The sequence below is a fragment of the Hetaerina americana genome, unplaced genomic scaffold, assembly GCF_022747635.1.
Source record: "Hetaerina americana unplaced genomic scaffold, ioHetAmer1.1.p SCAF_3, whole genome shotgun sequence".
Classification (NCBI taxonomy): Eukaryota; Metazoa; Arthropoda; class Insecta; order Odonata; family Calopterygidae; genus Hetaerina; species Hetaerina americana.
In genome coordinates, this window is record NW_027286874.1 from 15,210,558 (window position 1) to 15,233,268 (window position 22,711).

Below are 22,711 nucleotides of genomic sequence, written 5' to 3' on the forward strand. Positions count from 1 at the left end.
CGATACACTTGCTCCAGCGGCGTTCCCATTCCTAGAACGCTCCCGCGAAGGCATCATCGGGAACCTCTCGAAGACACGTCGTCACGGCCTCTTTGACGGCGTCCAAAGTCCCGTATCGCGTTCCTTTCAAACTCCTTTTTATCTTCGGGAACAGAAAGAAGTCCGGTGGTGCCAAGTCCATTTTTGCAGTGATCCGCAAGTTGTGTCGCGATTTCCAAACGATTGAGTCTTTGATCATCACTGAGCACTTTCGGCACCAACTTTGCACAAATTTTTCGCATCTGTAATTGCTCCCTAATAATCTCGTGCACTGTTGTTTTTGGCACATTACACTGCTCTGCTATCATCCGAACACTAAGACGACGATCAGAGTTCAGTACATCGCGAACTTTTCGCACATTTTCGTCGGTGAGTGTCGTTGATGGGCGTCCAGGCCGTGGTTCGTCGTCGACCTCTTCTCTGCCCTCCACGAACACCTTGTGCCACCGAAAGATCATGTTTCTGGACATGGCTGACTCCCCGTAAGCCTGGTTAATCATACCGACAGTTTCGGTAGACGATTTCCCAAGCTTTACCGCAAATTTGATGGAATAACGCTGCTTCGGCATCGCGTTCCGTGACGTGGGTCGAGCGTGGAGGTTCGCGTTAACAGAGCTCCTCACTACACCACAGCTCAGGGCCGACTGCCTTTTTGAGCGTCGCTTGCCAACATACCCCCCTCCAATCGCAGCACGTCAGAGCGGTGCTGGGCGCGCCTGGAGCGGCGGGAAAAAATCAGTACACTTATTTTCCGGACGAACCCTGTAGGATAGGGTCACAAGTACCTTATATACTTTTTATTTTGTGTCTACGCTACTTCCTTTTAAATTTCTCATTTCCCAATGAAGTACTTTAAATGCCTTTCGTGTCACATCATATGCTTGGACTCCCCACCCAGGATCCCTAGTTAAGTAAGCATCTAAATATTTGCAATGATTGCTACATGGGGTTCTTTCTCCAAAGAGGGGGTAAATAATTAAGGCCCACATCATTATTTGTAACCCAGTCAAGGCGCACATTATTATTTGTAACCCAGTCACCAATCGATGTCATTTTGAAGTATTATGCGGTCATTTACATGCTCTACCCGTCTGTGTATAATGCAATCATGAGCAAAGAGTATCATTTGGGAATTAAAATTATTTGGTCGATCGTTTGCGTAAGGGGGATCAGGATGAAGTAGTGGCTAACGTGCAGGCTTCCCACCGAGAGGGCCCGGGTTCGAATCCTGGAGGGACATATTTTTCAGTGGCATCCCGATCCTTACTTGAGGCGCTTTGTGGAGAGTGGGGACTTTGAGTGAGGACGACGTCCGTCGGATGGGACGTTAAACTGCGCCCCTTGGCGCCTTTCCACACGAGAATGCTGATGCCGACGCCGGGTTTCTCTCCACCATTCCTTTTCCATCCATCTCTAATAAAGCAAATGAGCTAAGCTGTTGGTCACTTCCCCTACAACTACTACTCGTTTACGTAAATTAGGAAGAGTAATGGCCCTAGAACACCGCCTTGTGAAACTCCTGATATAACGTTAGCCTCTTTTAAAAATGCATCCTCTATTTTTACTCTGTGAATCCTGCCTGTGAGAAAATTTTTTATCCATTGCGTTACCCTCAAATCCAATGGCAACGAATCGAACTTTAACAATAATCTATCGTGAGGCACTCCGTGGAAAGCTGCCGAAAAATCAACGATTCCCGCATCAACACCCTTTCCATCATCTGTTGTCCATCCGATATATTGACTTAAACCCAAAATCTGAGCTTCTCACGAGTTTCCCGTTCTACGTGGAAAGTATTAGAATCCATTAACGAAACATCTACTATACCTCATCAAAGGAGGTTAGGTTACCGGAAACTCTTTTTGTCCATTACCATGGGTAATAGTTTTCAGGAATTGCTTTAAACTTACATCTGATTGTTCAACCGCTAAGTATTATGGAAAGGTAAAAGTATAGATACAGCATTCGTCGGTTTTGAACAAATGACATCATTATATTCTTTTAAAAAACCAATCATCTGCGACAAGAGGCCTCCAAATATTATTTGAGGAAAGTGCACACTACGTTGCCTCCCATTTTCCCATCTTTTATTTGCCACAGGCGGGACAGAAAATAATTTATTTCCCTTCTGCTCGTATCTTCCTCCCTCTTTCACTTCCTTCCACCAGCTCCCACCCCACCTAACCTCATCTCACGCCCTCCCTCCCGCCCCCCGCATCGTAATACCTTTACTACCTCACGCCCCGTATACTCCCAGGGGTGTCCCCGCCCCTCGCAGCCCCCTGGAACGAACACACACACCCTTCGAAGTCGTCCCCGTGAGAATTCCCTCCCCACTCCCTCCTCACCTCGACTCCCACACGCCACGAGCACCAGGTCCACCCCATCTCTCTCGCCCCTCACTCTTCCTCCCCGCCACCATCCCTCACTCTCGATCCTCACGCCATCCACTCGTCGTGTACAAGAACTTAGCCTTAAAAATGTCCTTACGAAAGGAACTGAGCGTAAGACATCATTTGGATTAATCAGCCATACGTACGATGTACTAACTAGGGAAAAGAAAAGAATTTTACGAACACTAAGTCCTACTTTACATTGGCGAATTAAAATTAAATATGAAGGGGAGCAACCTTATCTTTCCCTATTGAAGGTAATACTTTTCAATATTCATCAACTCGATTATCAAAATTGCATCGAGTCAAAAGCTAGTTCTTGTAAGCGATGAATCATTTATTTAAATATTTTAAAGCTACTGTAAAATGCCAGATTCAATAGAGTTTCTCCGGGCCAATCAGCGACCAGCTACTTCAGCGGACTCGACTCACGTGACTTCTGGCATCATTATGACTGTGCTCTGCTCATATCGATTTCTAGGTACCGAGACACATCGGAGTATGATGCAGAAATAGCCAACTTAATATATACTTTACCTACATACCTCACACTGTATAAATAAGAGCATCGAAAGGATAATTAGAATAGGTAACATAAAGCAGAGGAGTAAGAGCGGGTTAGCCGTGACTAACGATTCTTAACTTTTTCGGCGATTTATTGTTAGGGACTCTATGGATGAAGGTTAGCGGGGAAATAATTTAGCCAGTCAAATTTGAGGACCATTAAACTTCCGTTAGCTATTTAGACAAGCGTTGATTGAAGTTAATGCATAACGCCTCAAAGAATGTGTTTAGTGGCATGGGATGAAGATATTTCATGGCATAATTAAATTAGTGACCATATCAAAATACAGAAATTCTAAACCAAATATCCAAAACGAAGAGAAAGAATTACAGAAGGTGGAGAAATGCCATAATTTAGGAAATATTCGAGAGGAAATTAGAGAGAGAAGTTAGGGCATTAGGAGAAGAATTGCTTTAATTAACAAGGCATTTCCAGAGAGGTAAAAGTTAACGTCAGGGGCCTTTTGTAAGGAACCGAGGAGAGATTAGGGAATACTTTCACACCTAGAGAAATTAGTGTTTTAGAATCAACTAAATAGCATTAGGAAACTTTTAAGCAAATTAAAAATATATAGGTATGATGTGTTCGCCGTCAGAGTGAATGCAGTGAGGATTTCACAATCAAGGAGTGTAAACAAGGAAGCAGTGGCGGACATTAAACTTCGAAGTGATATTTTCTCGGCGGAAGATCATTATGCAGTGCACAGATGACTTGAACGAACAAAATAAAACAAAGGAAAGAATATGTAGCGTCATTGCGCTGTAGGAGGCGTGGTACAATTTTCCAGCGGACGATGAATTCACGGCTAAATTGACTGGAGACTTTGCAAAACAACCGAGGATATTTTTGTCTCTGATAAAGCCTTTAGGCGTCGTAAAGCTTAATGAAAGACTTTTTAATATCAGTCGTTCGTACCCTTGACTTAAAATTTCGTGCACCACTTTTCAGCGTAAATATCAGTGGAACGGAACGATTTGCGAGGAACATTATATGGGGGCATTATATGAATAAGCAACTCTTCCCTCAATCCAATTAATTCGACATAGCTTCCCATAAAACGACACAAAACACCAAACTTTATATCTCCTAAGGCCCTTAACACGGTCCCATGCCTGCGTGTTACATCGTCTACTCCTTCCATCTTGCAGTTTATTTTTTTTATTCGTCTTTTTGACGAGAATCTACCACGCAATCATTTACGATGACATGGAAGCCTGGTCATAACGCTCTCGTTGACTCAACGCAACCTTTAGGCCCTAACTGTGATACCCATGAGTTCCGTTCGTCGATGATCCAACTATTGGATCTACTGGTAGTCTACTAAGAGCCTACTCATTCATAGGTCTACTCTTATATTGTGTGAATCCACGTGATCTGAAATAAAAATTTGTTAGGGAGCTCCCCTCACCTCTCATGGCCGATATGATTACTACGCTGATAGTTAACCTATCTATAATAATCAATCATTACCGAAGCCTTATTTACTTCAAGTAAATCTCTGCTTCGTTTCGTCTATTTTGCAATTATTAAATGAATTCCATGACAATGCTTCTACAGCCTGAAATACAGCCTGTACACCCACGCTCACAAAGGAAACACGTTCACCTGTGCGTCCCATCTCTTTTTCTCTCAACCATCCCACTACGGCATAGAGATATCGCTCGGTCATCTTGAGAGAAATGGAAAAGTGACGAACACGTATGATAGCACCTCACTCAGTGGGAAGCACACAGTGTTTGGCTCACACAAAGGTAGAGAAAATATTCAAGCATGTGCATTGAGCTATCTCCTACCACTGTGCACAGTGGTGTTTCCATAGCATCAATACTGTACGCGAGAAAAATTCAAGGACGGATACTTTATCGATAGGTCTAGTGCAATAATGGGTGACCAAAATGGAAACGAAAGTCATGTCCATTAAAAAATTAAAACTCATTGCAAATCCTTCAACCATTTCCCTCACGTGTAATCTCTTCCTTCGAATGGATGGCGAAAATTCATCAGATCATGTTCTTCTTTTCTTCCCCTTTCTCGAACATACGTAATTCCACACCTATCCGCTTTCATCACCTCCTCCCTCTAACTTCTAACTCCTCGTTTTCCCATCGTAACCCTATCAATGTCATTCTTTTATCCGCTTTATCTGGACTGCCTCTCCTCTTCGGGATCTTTTCAAGTTCTCCCCTTTCTTCCTCCCTCCCAAACCACTTTTTCCCACCCTTTCTTTGGTTCGTGACACCCGGCCCTGAAAAAGAATAAGAAAAGAAAAGGGAGAAGAAGTCGGAGGACCTTCCCTCTCGTGCGGCGAGGAAAGGGAGGCGGGCACGGAGTCTAAAAGGGAAAAAGTTTACGAGGATCTCCTTCTTTCCGAACACTTCTTACACCTGGCTAGATGGGGAAGTGCGCTCTCCTCTAAAGGAAGGGAATAAGGAAGGAAGTGGCCGTTGGCCAGGAGGCAGAAGTGACCGAGGACCGAAGGAGGCGTAAAAATGAAACGGAGGAGGGAGCGGACATGGACGGAAGGACTAAGGGAGAATTTCCGGATAAAACGAAAAGAGATATGGAGAGAAGTTGAGACTGGTGGGAAAGAGTACATACATGCGTATGTGAGAGGATATCCAGAATAAAAGTATAGTAATGATGAAATCGTCCTTCCTGCATCTTGGAAATATTGCCAAGATTACATTCAATAACATGCAACATCTACACATATTACAACCAATACTTTTCGTGCAATGTATGTATTTCTCAGAAAATATAATCGTTAATTCCGTTTCCTTCGTGTTGATTAATTTCCATTGAGCACTTTTACGACGTATCCACACCCATAACTCCAATGTATGCTTATTTTCCGTTTCCAAAATGAGATTACTCAACTATGGGCATGCAAGCGTATCTACGTACGGTACCTGTGTCATATAGCTGAGATTTTATTAAATTGTTTTGGTATAATTGGTACTCCAGGGCACGTGTACTCCTTTGCTCTCCATCTAAAAGTATACTTCTTTATTAACATCTAGTTAAAGCTTAACCTTTATATTTCCTACACACTCAATTTCTAATGTTCAGTTCTTCAACTATCAGCTTTATACCAAGTTTGTCCTAAAAATAAGTAGAATAAATCTGGAAAAAAATTATTGCAGATCAAAGAGCAAATTACTTAAATTCGTCAAATAAAATAGCACCCTTGTGCATCAACGCACCCTATGTCAGCGCCTCTGCCAGTCGCGGTGCCTTTCAACACAACATAATCATATTGCTTTCCTCTTTATAATGTTATTAAAATACTTTTGACTCAACTCCTAAAGCTGAGTTCGCTACTTATTTATTCACATCCACACTCCCGAGAGAAATTCTGGAGTCACAGCTAATAAAACATGAATCATATATTCTCTACTTTCTTATATCGCCGTAAAAATTGGAACTGGAATATGTGTTAATGAAAGAGATTTGGAGAGATAGGGAGGGAGAGAAGGGATCAAAGGGAAAGAGGGTATGGGAGGGAGGAATGCATAAAGGAAGGGAGAGAGGATGAATGAGGGAGAGAGAGGGACAGAGGGGAAGATGAAAATGGAGAGATAGAGGAAGGATAGAAGGGGAGAGAGAGAGAGCAAGAAAGACGGGGAGAGATAATCATTGTCACCGGGGGAGGGGCCTGTGTGGAGGGCCAAGAGGGTGTCCAGAAAGCGGCACCCATAAGGTACCCCTCTTTAATGTCCGTCACGGTTCGGCCGCTTCCCCACCAACCCCATTTCCATCTCCCTCTCTTTCCTTCCCTCTTATTTATCTCCCCTCCCTTTGTTCGCCAGTTTCGAGAGCTCCCTCCTGAGTGAGTGAAGTGTGAGGGGCTCTCAAGAGAGGCGCTTCCTTCGAGTGCCTTTTTCAGGGTTCAGTGCATCCATTCTCCTCCCGATCTCTCGGAGTATCCTTGGCTCCAAAGACTTGGCCGACACTGGCTCCAAATGTAATAAATGGTACATATTATTGGCAATAATCGCAAGCTACTTAAATAGGCACCCTACGTCTCCGCGTCACGAGATCCAAGGAAAAAATACCGGACTCGGTGGGAAATTACTACCAGGATCTATATACATGTATGTATACAAAATTTTATTAGATCTTACAATTACGACCCCAAAAATTACCATTAACCCGCGCAGGTTTTACTCAATTGCAATTACACCACGGAACATATTCGTCGAGATTGTTGTTTGATGTTTTGATTTTTTCAAAGCATTTCCAACGGTGATATGAAATGGAAGAACGTTCATTGGGATAGCAAAATGTTTAAATCTATGATCTGATCAATATTTCAAACGGTCGAGAAATATTTGATCAAGGAATCATTAACCATCACTAACTTATAACCTTCGTCGTCAATGGCAGATTTAGTTACACAAATACAATCGAAACAAAGGTTCCACTTAATTTTTCGGGTAAATATAGCGCTAACGTAAATAAATGCCTGATTGGTTCTTGCACTTGTCGCTCTAGATCTGATTCTATTGCATGGTCGGCGTTGTTAAATACGTGTTGCCCTCTGACATTTAGCATCTAGCGTAATGCTCATGGAATACGGGTATTAAGCTTCAAATAATGTACATATATCGGAGAGTTTAATTTTTTCGTAACATTTTACGTACCTACGCTATGTTTTAATAGAAAAATATCATTATTTGATCGTAATCGTTCCTTGATGTGGGCAGTTTAATGGATTTCCTAAATCCTGTCCTGGGCGTAACAAGAACGACCATTTCCTGCACCACTTAAAAGTGCAACTTACAGGTACCTTTACTGAACTAGTCTTTTATATTATATAAAATGAATGGAACAAAAAATTCCTCCCAAATAATAGCACAAGAAACATGGTAAAATGGCGAAGGAAGTCATTCCGTTCACGGACCACATCCTAATTGGAGAGAGCACAAATACTCGTAGAGGAGAAAAACTAGTGTCATCTCATTTCCATACCTATTGGGCCTGAAACGATTTATTGATAATGGAGACAGAAGTTTGAAAATATTCTCATAAAACTCAGCTCAGTGCAGTTGTTTGATCAACTAATTAGAGGTTCAAATGCCTAACCTCTCTGCCGTAGTAACGCCATATCAATTACAATAATCATTTTACGTCGCTATAGTAAAAAATTGGTTTAACTTGCGAATTTATCTGATAAAAAATATTCTATTCAAATCCCCTAAATCCTGAAGTTTTGAATCCTTGACTACATCCGCTATCTCTCATGCAATCCACAATCCCCTCTCGCTATGAACACCCAATAAAAATCGATGCTATTTAGGAGATTGTACCCAATTTCCTAAAATTGTAGCGTGATGGTCTCGATTAAAGATATTTCAGCCATATCATACTAATAGCATACGCGTAACAGAGCATATAATTTTGTCAATGTTTTCAGCTCTGTCAGCACTTTTCATCATTCCATGGTATTCTGATGTACCATAATGATATGCAGCCGATATCCCATTTTTCTAACTAGGAATTTGCCATGATTATCACATCACCAACGATGAATAAATAAAAGATTAAGCTCCAATTTGAATGCTCGGGGATCTTCAAAGAGAACAGATTAAGAAATAAATAGGATAGCGTAGTTTCTGGGAGGAAAAACAAACCTCTTGTCCAGAGACTGAGAAAATAAACCAAAAAAACATTCCAGAAAAAACACACGTGTGCATATGAATTCAAAGTTCGTAATAGCACAATGGAACGGTAGAGAACAGAGGGGAATGAGAGGAGCGCCCGTATAATCTTTTTCCTGCCGCGGTTACGCCGCATGCTCGTTTACTGCTCTATCCTCTCCGTCGCGGCCAAGCGACCTGTCCTCCCTCCTTCCCTCAGATACCCACGTTACCGAGTCCACTCTCATACGCACACACACGCCCCCCCCCCGTATTCCCTTACTCTTCCCCTACCACGCGCACACAAAATATTCCTCAGCACGTAGTGAGGGAGGGAGAGAGAGAGCAGAAGCATCCCCTAGACCGCACGCCACATGTTCGCCGTCCCACGAGAAGGACGGCGGTGGTTGTGACGGCGGGGACCCACTCAAACCCTCAACCCCTCCCCATCCCGCTTCACTCCTCCTTCCATTAATCTCCGTTCCCCCTAAACCCTTTTGACACAAATACATCCCCCCCTCCCGTCTCTCCCTCCCCTTCCTCCCCCCTCTTCCGAAACCACCTCCGCGCCCGCAGAGCTCAAACCCCATATCCGCCCTCCGCCGAGGAAGAGCGGGAAGGAAAGAGAGCATTACGGGATTGGCTCGATAGCTGGTTCCGATCTCCGTGTGTCCGCGCAGCGTGACACGGATGCAATTCTCACTGGAGGCACGTTTTTCGAGTGATACTCCTATTTCTAACTGAACTTCGTCAGCTACGTGGTGGTAACTACGAAGGGAGGCGACCGACATCTAAGGTAATTTTCATTTCCCAAATCATGTCAATGAATCCTGAATAATCAAACACAATTCAATATCAACGACGGGGTAATAATGATTCCCTTGCCCAATTGTAGTCTCCTAAAATGTTAGAGGAAGTGAGCGAGGTCTCTAGCTCTTGGGAGCATGCAGAGGTGGGTGCATTTTAAACTTGAGGACCAGTCGGTTAAAGTTTTTCATTTCAATGATCGCGGAATATTAAAATAAAATACTATAAATTTTTGCTGAGGAAGAGATCTTTATCCTCTTTGCCATAATAGATTAACAAATCCGTTTTCAGGGAAGATTCTAATGATTCTTTCCGGAGTAGAGTAGGACACACTCCGTCCGCAGGCGATGGACATTTCATTTGGACAAGTCAGGCGTTCACTTGCGCGTCCAAGGGTCGATCCAAGGGGCGACATATGGACTAATGTGAAAGTTGAAATTAATTTGCTCCGGCGAAAAGTTACGATAAAACGTGTTGTCCCTTTCTCGTGTAGTTTATGGAGCTTATGTATTCCTACATAGGGCTCCATCCCATCGCTTCTTACCTTTCCGCCATTCCACCTTGCCAAAGAACTTAGTAGTCGCATGCCTTCCATACCGTCTATGTACAGAATAATGGGTAATCATTAGTGTTGGGTGGAAGAATTGACTACTTATTCTCAAATTCGCCCAATTAAAGACGTTTCATTATCATTATCATTGATCCACTTCTCCTTTCACGCCCATTATTACATTTTCCTCATACTCATTTTCATTCCTAGATACATTTATTTATGAACATTGTTTCGATATGATGAAATATTTTACATGACTGATGAAATAATTTTTAAGATATGTAAATCTGTCCCCGTATTTCTCCTATGTGTTAAGAATTTTCTTCGTTGTTCAGAGAAATTCATCTGATATTCGTGCTAAATCAATTATAAGTTTTATTTGTTGCGACAGTTTAATGGCAAGCCTAAACTTCTTTACCATGAGCTGTTGGAGGAGTTCTCATATAAATAGCTGTAGTGACTACAATCAAATACGAGGCTCGTTTTATGAAGAAAATCAAAGGTTTCAGGTTCAACTTTGAAAAAGAACACCCTCAAGGTTGGATTTTCAAAAGCCGAAATCCACGAATGCAACCATGCCAGACCGATTTCGTTGTACCGGTGACATCTTGGATTATATTTCCACAGATGGCCGAGGTATGTATGTGCAATAACTCAAAGAGAAGTAAATGACGGAGAAATGGCGAGTGTGAAGATAATTGCGAGTGTGTTCCAGAGGAGAGAACGGAGAAGGGGGAAGACCTCCTTGACAAGATGCATCTTACAAAGAGGAATTTAGGATGAAGGAGATAGGAAGGTCCAAGGGATGAGTTGATTATAGTTGAAATGATGATACAAAGTGAGAAAAGTATTGACACAAAAAAGAAAGTATTTCATCGATGTTCCAATCACTGTGACGCATGTGTTGGAATTATGATTATGACATTTTTCTACCGACCACATTGGGTTAACACATTTCTAGCTCCATGTATCCCAAGATATTTGCTTGGCATCACCTCCTACTTGATTATCTCTCGACATCCTTAAGGCGGAAGGGGATCCCCCCCCCCCAACTCAACTCCTCCGAACCAAGACCACCTCTCTGTGCAGGCCAGATCATCTCCTCACCGATTCTCCTCGCGGTCCTCTCCACGGCTCACGAGCCAGTGTGCATGCATGAGCCACCAAATCTCCCTTGCTCCCCTCCCCCCCGAGCATCTTCAAGCCATCCCCCTCAAGACCACGCTCCCCCTACCACTCTTCCGTCTCCCCAAGCAGCCCCGCGATCATCATGTCGAGGCGCATAAGGCGAGGCGGGAGGCTGATAAGAACCGACAGCTTGATACACACTCCCTCCCCCCCACTCTCTCTCTCACGCACACACACTGCGGCCCGCTCGCAACGAGGCAACCCACCCCTGCCATGCGTCTTTCCTCCCCAAGTCACCATTCCCCCTCCCCACTCTCTCAACCTCACCCTTGGATAAACGCTTCCCCGAGACGGTTAAGTAACAAGCCTTCGGATCCGGTTAGATTTTTTCCCGATCCCTCCCTACCCCCTCCCTATCCCCTCCCGACCACCTCTCGTCCACCCATCTTCGCCCGACAACATCCTTTCCTACGACTTCCACGCCGGGTTACATTTACCGAGCGCAAAAATGTCGTCATTTGGGTGACATTGACAAAAGTAAATTCACCCGTGAACGGAAATAAGAAGGCTCGACCACATAAACGTAAAACTTGATTCTGAACGGATTAGCAGTTTCTGAAACGATAAGAGGAGGCTGAGTCGTCATTCGATAACGCTATGGTCATGGGATTTGGAGACAATTGAGCTCCTCCGATAGGAAAACAGATGATAAGAGTATTCATTACATTTCGCAGGGCGAGATGGAATGCAAGTGTTTAAACATTCATTAATTAAAAATACAGAAACAGATGTATGCGCGGGAGATGCTCGTAGGTGGGACAGCCTTGTGAGAAAAACGTTACAAAGGGAAGAATATTAAATCATCGAGAAAGGTAAGTTAAATATTTGCAATTTTACGCCAAATTAAGAAGGTATGAATTAAAAAATTAAAATTGCAACAATTTGAATACTTTCTGTATTCTCTGTAAAGCATTAACTCCAGCACACGACAGTGTAGATATTTAAAATTAAATTACAAAGAAATAAAATGGAGTAATCAAGTACAGCGTGTTTTTCAGGTTCACATAAGATTCGATATTCATTAACGCAGAGTAATACTCGTATTGGCGTATTAGATATGCACGTACAGAGAAGAGGCAACGAAACAGAGATCAAATTCACTACACCTGCCGAGGGGAAATAGAAGGATTACATGAAGTGAATTAAGGGGTAGTCGGAAGAAAAAGAGAACCCTATGGAGGCGGAAATAGCGAACACAATCTCGTCGTCGATGTCGGTTAATAGCGATGTCAAAAGTTACAATAATCTCCACCTCGAAAATATTCATCGAGAACATTTGAGTGAAACATCCCTTGAAAATAGCAAGCAAAAAAATACATTTTCAAGATACTCACGGGGGAAAATTGTGAAAGCGGACAACATAATTTCACATTAAAGTTAGATTTGAGGTATTTTCGAACGTTTTGAAATTTTTTTTGATTCTTCATTGAAGAAAGCTCCATCATAACTCCTGGTACCGAAAATTTTCACTATCTCTTCTCATAGTTCATCCAGAATAAATGCTTTGACCGAATTTTATGAACACAAAGGTATATTCAACAGATTCAGGCGAGATGCAGTGAAAGTTCGCAATTATGAGAAAACAAAATTTGCAATTTTCCACAAATCCGCGAAAAAGTGCAAATTTTGTTTTCCTAATGCATGAACACAAGTGTGTTGGATACGTTTATTTCACAAAGGAAGGATGATATGCTCAAGTTGATTGAAATTTTGTCATATTTTACCCTATGATTCCAAAATGCTGTAGTACGTAATATTCTGGCCTTGGAGCAATTTATTTATGATATCCTGCCACCCACGTCTAGGGTGTGCGGCAGGGGGAAAATATAATTTCTTACAGTATTAGGAACCTCTGAAACTCGAGCATCAAAGTAACACTAACGGAGCTGCATCAGAAAACAAATGAAGCACGTGTGTGCGTTTATACGCCAAAACAAGGCGTGCACAGCCACGAATCGAAAGCCATACAGTATGAGGGCACTAATTACCTCTTTGAACCCGGACAACGGTTATGATTATGGGAATAAAATTATTCTTTTACAATTTTTCCCTCGCATTTTTTGGCCGATGGGAGAGAATTTTCCCGGGTGAAACCCGAGAGAAGTGAGTCTCCGAAACAGAATAAACCGACTTACATCTCGACAATGGGGCGTCCAAACTTTCCTTCTTCCCCCAAGTGCAATGCAATGACTGACACCGCTCCCCGACCACAAGGATATCACGACAAGGATAAATGAGTGAATAATGCGATTCCGAAACGCTGTTACCCGGGCTAGTCGGTGGTAACCGTCCGCAGCCTCCACTGCGCAGTTACTTCTATGGGCGTCCATTAAGGGCTGACACGATATCTATGAGCTCAAATGACGAGACTCCTATTTCCACTTTGGTAAACGGGAAGCAGCAATGGGGACCGACCCCTCCCACTTCTCTTCTCCCCCCAAACACCTTATCCACGAAGGGACTCGACTATGGAGGGAGGAGCGGTAATGGTTACTCCACGGCGGATGGTTACTATGACGACCATGGCATCGACCTCTTCGGGGACTCGTGGGTGCATGAATGGGTGGAGGAGGGAAGGGACTATTAGTCCGGCAAGGCTATGGCATCCTCGCCCTCCCCTTCCCCACCCAACCCCCTCGCCCTCTTCTCCCTTCGTTCTTTCCCCTCACTAACACACACAGAGCATCGTAGCGCACCCCCATACTTTCCTCCCGTCCCCACACTTCCATTTCCAGCGCTGCTTCGGAGGCACAGGGGGTTGAAAAAGCACGTGGCCAGCATCCCAAGGAGGATCGTCATCTACACCAGCACCCCCAATCCGGCGTGACGCTCGGTCGTGCCATCTAGCGGGACGAAAGAGAGCTACGCAGTCAGAGAGCAGCGGCATAATACTGAGGGGCGGGAGATGTTGAGAAAAAATTGATACTAAACATTACGCATCAATATTATCCATTTTTATAGTAGCTGATTTGAGGATTACTCTCGATGGTGTGATGATTTCAGAAATTATTTAGCTAGTAATATGGAGTCTGTTTTGTGAATAAAGCAGCTCAAAGAATCTGCAAAAACATGCATAAAAGCATAGCGCAAAAGATCGGTTTCCGCCCGCGAAAGCACTATGGAAATACATTTCTCCGAGAAAACATGAAGCCAACTCCTACGATATAGTATGTTCACGTGGATGTTTAAACTATCAGTGAAAGTGCGGGGAAAGTATTATCATAAAAATGTTAAAATTTTCGATGCACTTCTAAAAATAGCATAATGATATTTTACCAAAAGCATCAAAAATATTAAACCTAAGGAATCTGCTAATCCATTAGCAATAGGTTGTTGAATATTTTCAAATTCATTAACGAATATTTAGATTTTCTAATGAATTAAATCGCCGCATTTTACCTAATAAAAAGAAATATGTAATGGGCAAGCCTTAGAGCTTGTGGGGATCGGAAATATTTTCGTCGACAAAGGAGAATTAGCGTATTTTGGGATATTTCAATGGTCGGGCGTTGATGAGAACGAACAAAATTCAAAAGAAATAAAAATATAAAAGGGGTATGCATAGTAGGGGGGGAGGGGAAGAGTAGCTAGGAGAAATTCAGACGTAGTTGATGGAGGACGTTTTAATTGAAGGTTGAGGGCTGAAAACTGTGATACAAGGGAGAATATTGGGTGGACGAGATATGGGGAGGTAAAGAATAGGCATTTAGGACGGTATGAAGGGAGGTGAAAAAAATGTGGAATCGAAGAAGGGTTTATTGTAGAATATCTTGTCGTTTTAAGTGAGACTCACAAATGTAGCGGTGGTTACTCTGGGTGCACATCCAAAACCTACTTTAACCCTTGGACTGGCATTAAATAAAAATGCATTTAAGAAATGAAACTTTTCACCTTTTTGACGCCATATTGCCGGGGTTTACGAGATTGGCTCGAGAGCAAATTAGTCCCCCGTTTTGTGGTAATGATTAGGGTGGCCTATAAATAATTCTACTTGACGTATCGAATACGCCGATACATAGGCCTCGATATGAATCGCACATTGACGGAAGGAAAGCCGACGGGGAGAGGCGCTGGGGGCCGAAGCAGGGCGTAGGAGTGGGGGGGGGGAGCCTTAGACCGCGCGGGAGAGACCGCAGATTGGCCGCGTAACCAAGACGACGGAAATACATCCGCATGGCCCCTCACCTTTCCTCCTATCCTAGAGCACGACCGGGAGAGGCGCCACCCCCCCTTGGAGTGATCCACCTCGCTATGAAATATGACCAGCCGATGCGCTGAATGCAAGAGCCTGTTCCGCCGACATCTTCTCTTGCACGGGCAAAAAGGCCGAAACGACGCGAGTGGATCAAAGAACGAACTCCAGAATTGATTCTTTTCGATGGAGATCACGAGATAACAGTGAGTGTAGGTTTTCTATATGATTTCGATTTGACTCAATTTTGTGCCGATTGTAAGCGTATTTGATCCATTAGATATGTAAACGTTTCGCGTACGCTGAAATTTGCATTGTGTAACATATACAATAAAATGTACATAAGGCGGTCAATATATCACAAACTGAATGTTATATATACTATATATACATATATATATATATATATATATATATATATATATATATATATATAATATTATATATATATATATATATATATATATATATATATATATAATATAATATATGTATATAATATAATATATATATATATAATAATATATATATATATATAATATTATATATATATATATATATAGAATAATGGGACGTCACAATAGAACACAAATAGAATAATAACATTTAACAGGACCCTCACACGGTAAAATATTTTATCTTTGACCTTATCTGAGGCCTTCTTCAAGTAAGACTGAAAATATGCTGGAGAGTGGTAAGGGGTATGGGTGGGGAGGGGAGGTTTGATGCAAGGATGCTGGGAGGGAAATTAAGATGGCGGCTAAGGGTGGCAATTTTGAACGATCGGAAAGCTAATATATACAAGAATTCTCGAGTTCTCACCTCTATATTGGAGGCTGAATCGGGTAGGGATTCTAGGATGCTAAGAGCGAAACACTGGTCGAATGAAAGGTTTTGGGAATTTGCGTGTGAAGCGATAGGAAGAGAAGAGAGTGAGGCAGAATTGCAGGAGTACCGCTTATTGTTCATTCGAATGGATAAGTGGGTAATGCATTCGCCTATGTAAAAGGAAGTGCAATGTTTGCATGATAAAAGATAAATAATATTTTTTGAGAGGGATTTAGCGTGGGAACGAGGTGAGGGGGCAATGAGGGGATGTAGGGAGAGAGGAGTAGGCATAATAAGAGGACAGGTTTTACATCGGGGGCGGTTGCAAGTAGGGGAAATATTAGAAAATTTGTCACGGGGGGGCGCCAAATGGTTGGTGGATCTCAGAAGGTTTTTGAGATTGACGGGTCGTCTGTATGCGATAGATGGCCATCGGGGTAGTAAGGATGAGATCGCATCATTGTCATGTTAAATTGGAAACAGTTCTTTAAGAAAGGTTTTCAGTCCGTGTGATCCGGGGAAATAGGTGGTGCAAAGGTTGAGTCCTGCGTCAGATGTGGGCTTGTTTTTATGTGGTGTGTGTGGTCGGGTGGAGCGGTGGATTTTATTTTGTAGGAGCTTTTCTGGGTAACCGCGTTTGAGGAGTTCAAGATGTAGATTGTCAAGGTATTTGTTGAGAGTGGCTGTGGTGTTGCAAATTCGGTGTCCGCGGATAGAGAGAGAGTTAGGAATCGTGCGTTTGGTGTGTTGAGGATGTTTGTGCGTTTGGAGCGTTTGGTTGTGTTGACAGCTTGTGTGGTGTAGGTATAGTTGATGGTTAGTGGCTTTGATGTGTACTGAAGTGGTGAATTTGTTGTTTTGAAGTGAGATGTCTGTGTCAAGAAAGGTGATGATAGAGACTGAAATGGAAGAGGTGAATTTAACATTGAAAGATGAATTTAAGGTGGATAAGAGAAGAGACGCTCTTTCTTAGAGGTCACGCCGCAGTTCATTCGACGCCGAACAGCACGGACTGCTTGCTGAAGTAAATCCCATGCATTACTGCAATAAGAAATCATGGAAGTCATTTCTCATTTCGTCGGCAACTTTGGCTCCCCTATTTCACGGCCTCACGCTCCCCAACATCATCCCCCTCCTCCCACTCTCTTCCCTCACTTGCTCTCTCTCCCTCTCTCTCTCTCTCCCTCTCTCTCCCTCTCTCTCCCTCTCTCTCCCTCTCTCTCCCTCTCTCTCCCTCTCTCTCCCTCTCTCTCCCTCTCTCTCCCTCTCTCTCCCTCTCTCTCCCTCTCTCTCCCTCTCTCTCCCTCTCTCTCCCTCTCTCTCCCTCTCTCTCCCTCTCTCTCCCTCTCTCTCCCTCTCTCTCCCTCTCTCTCCCTCTCTCTCTCTCGTATCCCCCATCCACCCCTCACTCATCGTCCCATTCAATCTCTCCCTCCCCCACTTCTCTCCTCCACGCACCAAAATATCAGAAGTTCCCAATCGTCCCTCCTCTTTCGCCGAACAGTTTTTTTTGTTCTCCGGAAAAAAGCATTATGAATATGTACGTTCATCACGCCTAGAATTAAAAATAAAATTTAATCCTTTCAAACTGCTTATACATTTTTGAAAAACTTTCGTGAAATCAAATCGAAATAATCTTTTTCATTATGCTTCTTTCCTGAGATTTTGAATGTACTCAATCTGCAACAAATTTGTCCTCGTTCTGAACAAACTTTCTTATACGACACATAGCTAATTGGACTGCAACGCTAAATATATTACGCACATGCGTCACGAATAAATCGGCCATTTGAATGAATTTCAAAGAGCCGTTTTATAAATTTTTAAAGAGGATTTTCACAAACATATAAAGACACGGTTCTGTGACACCGTAGCTGTCCTTTTTCCCTTAGTTTTTGCATTCAATTACCGAATAAAATCAAATAAATAGATATATCCTAGTACTTGTGCAATGTTTTCTTGAACTGACTGATTTGGAGTTTGATGGTGGGCCAATGCATCAATTAATACAACTGTGCCTCGCCTACTACGCTCTAGCAGACTATGAAGATCCTAGTGTCTTAGTTACCTTCAATTATATTAGGTACATAATTAATACACAATACTTTTAATTTATTTTGCCCATGGATGAAGAGGCATATTTGAAAAGTCTGTAGAGGGATTAAAGTTTAGGAAACTAAATTGTGAGGCATTATATAAATACTTCCTTCAAATATGATGATTTACAGCCATACGATTTACAGGTATACATACACTTATATACTCGTACGTCAACCTTCGCAATAATACATTTTTCTAACAATGCCGACCCAGGTGGTAGCGGGATAACACCCTCGCCTGTCAATCCAGGGGTCGAAGGTTCCATTCCCGTCTGGGTGGATTTTTGTCCACCTAGGGCATGGATGTTTTAGTTGTCTTTATTATTCCGTTTAATGGTCAGGGGGATAAAGGGACTGCGATGTCTTAATTTGGCCCAGGTAAAATTCTTTAAATAAATACGTACGCACGTAAATCCCCGGTTTTCATGTTTTAAATCGTTCAATTAGTCGAAATAAAAATCTCTCACATTTAAAATGGCAATATTGATAGGGGAACATAAAAAATATTCATTCAAAACCGATATTACGATTAACAGAATACAGATTTTGTACCAATCCTAGGCATTTTGAATAGAAGACTCAAGAGTTTGCCATAGATATGTGGGTGGAAATGGAGCAAGTATTTATATACGTAAACTGACAACTATTCATATTTCAACAAAAAAATTGAATAATGGATGCGAACTGATAGCAATATGAGAATGCGCATTTGGCTGGCAAAGACACATTACTTACATGATGATGTTTAACTGGCAGGCCTGTGGATATCTTTCATAACGATTCTAATTTGTCAAGTCACCACCAGAACCATACAGCCCCGTGCCCATTTCTTATGAGATAATTTGGCGGTGGGTTCGTCCATTCCCCCTAAGACTCTTCTTCCTGATCTCCCTTTATCCAGATATACTATTAACGAAGACATTTTGTAATTTGGTCATTAGTAACTCTTTTCACAATTGCTTTCATGACAAACTAATCATTTCCTTACTGCACCCAAAAAAGAAATACCTATGCATAAAACATATACCTCTTTAGATATTTTCGGAAATCATTCTCCCTCGTTTCGAGCTTGAATCTGATATTTTATTCTGAGGGGAATATATGAATCGTCCTGTTCAGGGAATATAATAAGTTTAAGGAAAAGACCCGCCACGGACATGTCTGTGCCATTCCTCGGAGATGAAATGAACACTCTCTCCCATTCTAAACGTCTCTCCCATTCTAAAGGTCTTCTCGCTCTTTCCCGTCCCTTCCCCCGTTCATCTCCCTCTCTCTCTTCGCCTTCTCCTCGTCTCCCTCTTCCCGCTTGCTCCTCTGAGCGTGACACACGCACGGTGCGCACATTCACTCCTCCGAAATGAACTGTCATCTCTCCGCCTCAACCATCAATCCTCCAAAGACACCGCATTTCCTATTGGGCAATTTTCCACTTGGAGCCACCAGCTACCCGCCAACCCCCGCGCTTCCACCCTCCCACCCTCCGCCATTCCCCTCCGCACCCTCCGTCACACCTTCCTCCGAATCTGCACCCTCCTCCCGTCGCCGGTCACACGCCTGCTTTCATTTCGACCGATCTCTCTCTCCATCGCCTCTTCCTCCCCCATTCACGCTTTCTCCCCACGCGCCTCTCCACCTTTCTCTTTCGTGTCACGCACCTTTGCTGCCCATTTATCTTATTCTTCTCCGTATAAATTCGTCATCATCTCCCCTTCTCCTCCCCTCTTGATCCCGAGCCGCAGTCTCGTGGTTGCAATGACCAAACCGCTTTGAGAGGTCGATGATGTAATCAGGGTGCGGGAACATTTTTGAAAGTTTATTCCATTGATGAGAAATTGTTCAAAAGATTTCTTGACAAGTATAATCTCATCTCATTTGTTATCGTAAGCAAGCGAATGAACGTCAACAGCCACTGAGTTATCATGAAATACATAGTACAGCCCTATTCGTGTTATTCTTCCCAAAATAATGCTGATGGTGACGCCATCAAAATAGGGGAAAAAGATCATATTAATGGCTCTCAGGGATTATATATATATATATATATATATATATATATATATATATATATATATATATATCTATATATATATATATATATATATATATATATATATATATATATATATATATATATATATATATATTTATATATATATCTATATATATATATTTTTTTTTTAAGTAATCTACCGGTTAAGGTAGGTTTTTGGACTGACACAACTACCAAACAAATATTTTATTACTCCTAACAAAACACAAAATCAATAATCCTACTCTATATCAGGTCCCTCTTCATCTCTGAGTACTTCCTTCCTCCCTTCATCCCGTCCAACATCCCTATCCTGTTCCTTCCCTTTCCTCTTTTGCCCAACATTCTACCCTCTATCACAGTCTTCAACATCCCACTGCCGGTCAACACCCCCTTCATCCACTTTTCCTGCCTCCATAGGATTGCTCCCAACAAACCCCTCTCTTCGCCCACCATACCAAGTACTTCCTCATTTGTTTTCTTCTCTGTCCATTTCACCTTCTCCATTCTTCTCCACACCCACATTTCAAAAGCCTCCAATCTACGTCTATCCTCCTGCTTCAATGACCACGTTTCCGCTCCGTACATAGCTACGCTCCATATCAAAGTTTTTACGAGTCTTTTCTTAACATCCTTACTCAAAGTCCCTGTCATCAACTCCCTCCTCCTTGTGAAAGCCTCTTTGCCTAGCGCAATTCTTCTCCTTACGTCCCTACTACTTTGACCGTGTTGGTCCAAAACACTACCGAGATACGTAAACTGTTCTACCTGCTCTAGCTTTTGCCCTCCTATTTTAATGTTAAGCTTGGCCTTTTTCTTTCTAGAAAATCGCATAACCTTTGTTTTATTAATATTGATTCTCATCCCATACCTGTCGCACTGAATTTCCAATTCACTAAGCAATGCTTGTAGCCCCTTGGCTGACTGACAAACTAAAGCTTGGTCATCAGCAAACCTAACTGATTTTACGACTTCCCCGCCCACTTTCATTCCTACCTCGAGTTCTTCCCATGCCTCTTTGATCATTTCTTCTGCGTACAGGTTGAACAGCAACGGTGATAATGGGCAACCCTGCCTTACACCCCTTCCTAACACTGCCCATCCTGACTCCCCGTTTCCCACCCTCACCTGGGCAGTCTGAGACATGTACAGATTGCGGATTAGCCTCCTTTCCCTCCAATCTATTCCTATTTTCTGCAATATACTCATTAGTTTTTCCCAATTTACTCTATCAAACGCTTTTTCGAAATCTACGAAACAGGCAAATACCTCCTGGTTGTGTTCTATATTCCTCTCGATTAATAATCTCATTACTGCAATGGCATCACGCGTACCTCTCCCCTTCCTAAACCCAAACTGATCATCCCCTAAGTAATCATTTGCCCTACTCTCTATCCTTTTGTTTATGATCCTGAGAACAACCTTAGCTGCGTGGGATATCAAACTAATTGTCCTATAGTCCTCACATGACGTGGCCTTTACCTTTTTCGGAATAGGAACTAAAACTGATCTCACAAAGTCTTCCGGCCAGATTCCCTCCTCATAAATACTACGGATCAGCCCATATAGCCTCTTCCTCCCACATTTTCCCAAGCATTTCAAAAGTTCCACGGGAATGTTATCTACCCCCACGGCCTTATTTAGTTTCATCTCCCGTAATGCCCTTTCTATCTCATTGTCTAGTATGCCTGGACCTAAGCTATCTTCCTCTACGTCATGTTCCTTTTCAATGTCTAACTTTGTTGGTCTAAGCTCTTTACTATACAGGTCTTCTACATATTCCTTCCATCTCTCTTGGATCTTTCCTGCGTCAACTATTACCTTACCGGCCTTATCTCTAACTGCTATCGTTGATCTCCCTTTCTTACTTCCCGATAAAGATTTAACTATGCTGTAAAGCGCACCGATTTCCCCCTTCCTCTGCAGACTTTCCATATTCTCGCACTGCGTCTTCCACCATGCTTCCTTTGCTTTATTTGTTGCCCGCCTCAATTTATTGTTCAATTCTTTGTACTTCATTTTGCCTAATTCTGTATTTATATTCTTCCATTTTCGCCGCTCATCCATTTTTGTAATCATCTCATCCGTGATCCATGGTTTACGAGTCCTTTTAGCGTTAACGGTTCCAATAGTGTCTTTTGCCGCTTTAGACAATCCTTTTTTGATACATTCCCATTTTTCTTCAATAGTACTTAGCTCTTTACCGTCCTCCATGATTTTCTCTACCGCCTGTTTGTATTCCTTCCTTTTCAACCCATTTAATGCTTCTACATTCCATTTTCTAACTCGCCGCCCCTGCCTTATCTTTTTGAACCGGACGCTACATTTCATAACAACTAAATTGTGGTCTGAGTCCGCATCCGCTCCCGGGAAGCTGTG